Source organism: Corvus brachyrhynchos, unplaced genomic scaffold, assembly GCF_000691975.1.
Source record: "Corvus brachyrhynchos isolate BGI_N302 unplaced genomic scaffold, ASM69197v1 scaffold60, whole genome shotgun sequence".
In the NCBI taxonomy this organism is placed as follows: domain Eukaryota; kingdom Metazoa; phylum Chordata; class Aves; order Passeriformes; family Corvidae; genus Corvus; species Corvus brachyrhynchos.
The window spans coordinates 4057068-4062127 of NW_008236767.1; the positions used below are offsets into that span (position 1 = coordinate 4057068).

The window sequence follows — 5060 nt, forward strand, 5'->3', positions numbered from 1 at the left end:
AAAGAGCAATAGCATATTGTAAAATTTCAGCCTTCAGATGCTAAAAATAGGAGGAAATGAAAGAAAAGAATTGCTTGAAGTCAGAAACCAACATAACAATATGTAGTGCTTCTGTAGCCTCAAAGCAGGCTGACTCAGAAGCTAATGTTTTGGTGGAAAAGGTCAAGAAGAAAATGGTTTATGATTCTCAGTGATCTCTATATTAAGTGACTCTTAGGTTTCCAATTACCGAGCTGCTACCAGATGAAAAAAAAAATTCAACCTGTCTGTTAATAGCAGAAAATATTGCAAATGACTGCAGCTTAAAGTTGCAGGGTGTGGGGAGGGGGGACAAAAGAGATAACATGGATGAAACATAAAGAAAGGTTTTGTGAAGAGCGCTTCAATCCAGACGAAAATAGAACAAAGGATTCTCCCAGATAACACAGTAAAGAGGAACCAAATTGATCAATAAATAACTGCATTAATAATAGGAAGATTGATACCACTTTAGAATTTCTTTTTTTCTATGTTTCCTTTCAACTGTGGTTTTAATTTTTAAAGGATCTGAAAAAGGGATTTCTCACTTATCTTAGCATTAAAGGGAGTCAGCTGAAGTGGGGGCAGGGGGAGGAAGGGAAGGTAGCTGTTTCCAAACCAGCTAGGAGAAAGGAAAACTTATTTCTACTTTTATGTACAGCTTGGAAACTGCACTAATTTTTATCAATATGAATATGAAGGGGAAAATAGGAAAACAAATCCCAGGATTTATTGGGGTAAGAGGGTTTGAGCATCTCATCAATATATGAGTATCTGAAGGGAGAGTGACAAGAGGATGGAGCCAGGCTCTTCTCAGTGATGCCAAGCAATAGGACAAGAGACAATGGACAGAAACTGATGCTCAGGAATTTCCACCTGAGTATGAGGAAGAACTTCTTTACTGTGAGAGTTACCATGCAATGAAACAGATTGCCCAGAGAGGTTGTGGAATTTCCCTCACTGAACATACTCAAGAACCATCTGCACACAATCCTGTGCCATGTGCTCTAGAATGAGCCTGCTTGAGCAGGGAGGTTGGACCTGCTGACCCACTGTGGTCCCTTCCAACCTGACCCATTCTGTGATTCTGTGAATACATTAGAAACTGAAGAACATCTTAGGTTTCCCAAGTTGTGGGTGGTTTTTTTTTTTTTGGATAGCTCAAGACCATAAAAGTTGTGAGAGTGGTGCTGTTGCTTTTCATGCAGTGACTGATGAACAGCTGCTGGTTTTGTGTTTGCTCCCAGCCCTCGGCCTGTGTTACCTGCTGGAAATCCCAGTGCCATCAGCTGAAGGAGGGAGTTTACCAAAAGGTATTGAAGTACCAGAACATGCTGTGGTCTTGTAGCAGTAAGAGAAGGGGAGGTGGCTTTAAATTGCAAGAGAGTAGGTTTAGATTAGGTTCAGGAAGAAATTCCTGAATGTGAGGATGGTGAGACACTGGAATAGGTTGCCCATCTTCTCCCAGAGAAGCTGTGGATGCCCCATCCCTGGGAGTGTTCAAGACCAGGTTGGATGAGGTTTTGAGCAACCTGGTCTAATGGAGTGTGTCCCTGCCCATGGCAAGGGGTTTGGAACCAGATGATCTTTAAGGTCCCTTCCAACCCAAACCATTCCATGATTCTATGATCTCCCACAGTTTTATTGAGTAACAGGTAGAGGGAAGCTGAATAGAGGCTCCAGAGCTCTCTGGCAAAGCCGTTCCTTATTTGACCCTGCTTCTTCACATTAAATAGTTGTTAATTACACTGGTAAAAGCTCATGTTTGAAAATTTTCTGGGAAAAACTCGACTACAAGCACAAAAAATATTTTTGCTTGTTAATTTCCCATGTGCAAACTAAGAAACTTCATGTTCAGTCATAAGTAGTAGCAGTAGGAGACTACTTTCTATATTAAAGTCCAGAGAGAATTTTTCTCTCTTTCAGAGAGAAAAATTATTTTAGAATACTCCAGAGAGTATTCTAAAAATAAACATTTTCTTTAACCTTAAGAAACAGTAGGGAGATTTTATTTTAATCAAATAGGTGGATTTTGATTCCTGGCAGCCATTTCTTTCTTTATCAACAGTTAAAACAATTTCATAATACTTTCTTTTTGAGAAAGTAATAATTTTATGAACACTTTTTTTTTCCCCCTTTAAGCTAAGACAAATTAATGTATGTGGGCATTTCAACACATCTGGATTTAAAGCACCCATTTTTTTATTATTTTTTTAAACAGGGATTACTGTGTTACTTGTTACCTCTATTTATTTTTTCCTTTAAACCAAAAACAAGTAACCAACCAATAACCTCTTCCATTCCATATTTGAAACTCATAAAAAAAATCCCTCAGATGCACTGTTATCTAAATAACATACTTAAAACCTGAATTATGAATAGAAATTAAAGGCTATAGAGTAATTTTTCCCTCATTTTTGTGAATTATACCAGTTGTCTTCCTACTTTATAGCTGTCTTTTATCTTACAGCAGTGACACCCCCATCTGACTTATGATCTCTCCACAGGATGTCATTGAGTGACACAATAGAGTTAATGAATTGGTCTTTCACCTCCAAAAACCTGATCTAAATGCTAGCCTGAGATAATGAGCATGATGGAGTTCAGTAATGTCAGCAGAGTATTAACTTCTGTTTAAAGGAAGAATGAGCACTGGCAGGAAAATGGATTTTAAGAGAGATTTGGAGCAATTGCACCTGCATGCATTATGGCAACTCTAGCCTTCCTTCATTAGAGTCATATTCACATTATCCCTTTGCTATTTGAATAGAATTTGGCAGAGGTTTGTCTGCAGAGTGTATCATTTGTCAGGGATCTTTCTAGATATTTAAGTTCCCTGCCATTCTAGTATCTGAGCACTACGCCTGCAGTACCTGGTGGTTCAATGTCACAATACATCTCTGCAGAGAATCAGAGAGGACCACTTGACCAGTCAAGGGTAATATATTTTATCACAGACATGCACAATGGTAACATATTTCAGGGGAAAAAAAGCCCCAAAACACTATCTAGGAAGCACTGGGTTAACTGCAGAAGTCAGCAGGACTGACAGAGTATCTGTTTTTCCATCACAGAAAGGCAAATATAGTGTACTTCACTGAGGATCGATCCTGCTGGAGGTGGATTACTGGGATGTCCTGGAGGCCTTCAGAGGTAACTACAGAGCATCTACAAAGGTAACTCCTTTGCACATTTTTGGAGAGACTTGAAAGAGGTCAGCAACGACTTTCCAAGCACTTCATCATTCACAGACATAGTGCAAACTGTCAAACCATTTGGCCAAAGACAAAAAAAGTCTTCAAGTTTGTTGGCATATTTGCACCATCTTTCCAGCTCTTCCTCTTTGTTGTTTCAGACAAATCCCACTTGCACTCTCAAAAGGTCTCAGCCTAAAGTGGGAAGCATCTCCCATGCTTCTCCCAAGTGCTTGACAGGTTTGTAGCTCTGCTAGTTCAGTGATGTCATTACTTATCTTAAGGCTACTTCAGAAAGTATGATAAGTGATATAAAAACATTCATGTGACCACACCAAGTGCCTTTGCCCACTTCCAAGCTTCCACAGGCTCTTCAAAACAATGGAAATGGTCTAGCTGTCTTGTCAGCTAAGAGAATATTTCTTTGCAAAGTGATAGATTGCAGAAAGAGCAGCTGGCTGCCAGTGAGCCATAGAGAGGCTGCCACTCCCTAGCTGCAGCTTCATCAAAAAGTCAAACCAAAGAAGAAAATTCCAAGCAGCAAACCCCAGAACTCACCACCAGCAAGACTAAGTCCAAAACAAGTAAAACCTTAACACAACAGCAACGGCAGAAGCTATCCCTTCCCCACATTTATCCCCACTGAATTTCTTTCCCTGTGTATGTCCTGTGTCTTTGGGAGAGAGCTGGTGATCTTCCTAACTGCTCCTCAAAACTGTAAGGGAGAACAAGGTTCTCAGAGTAGCTGTGCTGTTACCCTAACTGATTTATTTCCCTCACACAACAAAATTCAAGCTTTTACCTCAAAAAAAAAAATCAACAACAACAAAACCAAACCAAAACCAACCAACTAAACAAACCCCACCAAACCCTCAAACCCCAACCCAACCTAACCCAGACCAAACCAAAAAAAAGAAGCATAAATCAGGTATTTGCAAACTAACCACTGAAAATTTTCAAAGGAATAGAACCCTGAATAACCAAAAGAAACAAGGATTTTGGAAGAGTGAAATAGTTGGTACCATCATGTGTACACAGAAAACACCACCTTTACCTCTTAGCCAAATAAGCTTTACTTTTTTCTGAGTGGCAGCAGCATCTGAGTAACTTGTTCCCTGCACAGTCGTTGGCTCCTCACACTCTTACACAGACTGACATTTATGCAATCACCAGTTCTGTATCTCTCTGACTTCAGGCTTCCAATCTCAGCAAAATTTCTCTATTGATTACAGCAGACAGACTGTAAACAGTTTACAGGCTGGTATTCTGTTAGCTTAACCATTACCATCTTTTTTACTTTCTTCTTGGTTTTATGGTTGGTTTGGGTTGTTTGTTTTTCCTTCACAGCTTGTGATTCACCCCTAATTACAGTCCCTAGACAGCTTTAATATACCTTTGTCCTCCTCTTGTGCTCTCCTGCCTTCCCCTCCAAAGCTGCCTGCAATTCCCACCAGAAGGCTGGTTCAGACCCTCACTGTTCACATGTTTATACCCAAGTTTATCTGAGCACAGACTATGCCTGTCTTTGATCAAAGGTTAATTTTAAACTTAAGCAGATGTCTGCCTCCAGAGTTTACATAGTTTATATACTTAGAAGACAAATGTTCTCTTGGCTTTTGTTATTCTATGTTAAACAAGCCAAATTCTTTTTGGGTATGACCTTCAGGGAGCAGGCAGTGCTATTTGTGCTCAGTCAGTGCCAGGAGCCAGCTGAACCACAACAAACCTGTGCCTGAAGCGAGGCAGGTCTGTGTGTGTGGATACCTGCTCAGTGCTACACTTACAGTATTTAGTCCTGCCCCTCAGGGCTTGTCTCAGCAGCAAGGATCAGCCCACATCCACCAGCTA

The 5060-nt window shown here is 40.3% G+C and overlaps 1 long non-coding RNA gene across 1 annotated transcript; it reads left to right on the top strand.

Moving 5' to 3' along the window:
• The first annotated feature begins 819 nt into the window (after window positions 1–819).
• LOC108444965 lies at window positions 820–2674 on the top strand. Its single transcript, XR_001859688.1, has 3 exons — window positions 820–921; window positions 1150–1158; window positions 2663–2674. It is a non-coding gene; the product is annotated as an uncharacterized LOC108444965 (long non-coding RNA).
• Window positions 2675–5060: the final 2386 nt, after the last annotated feature.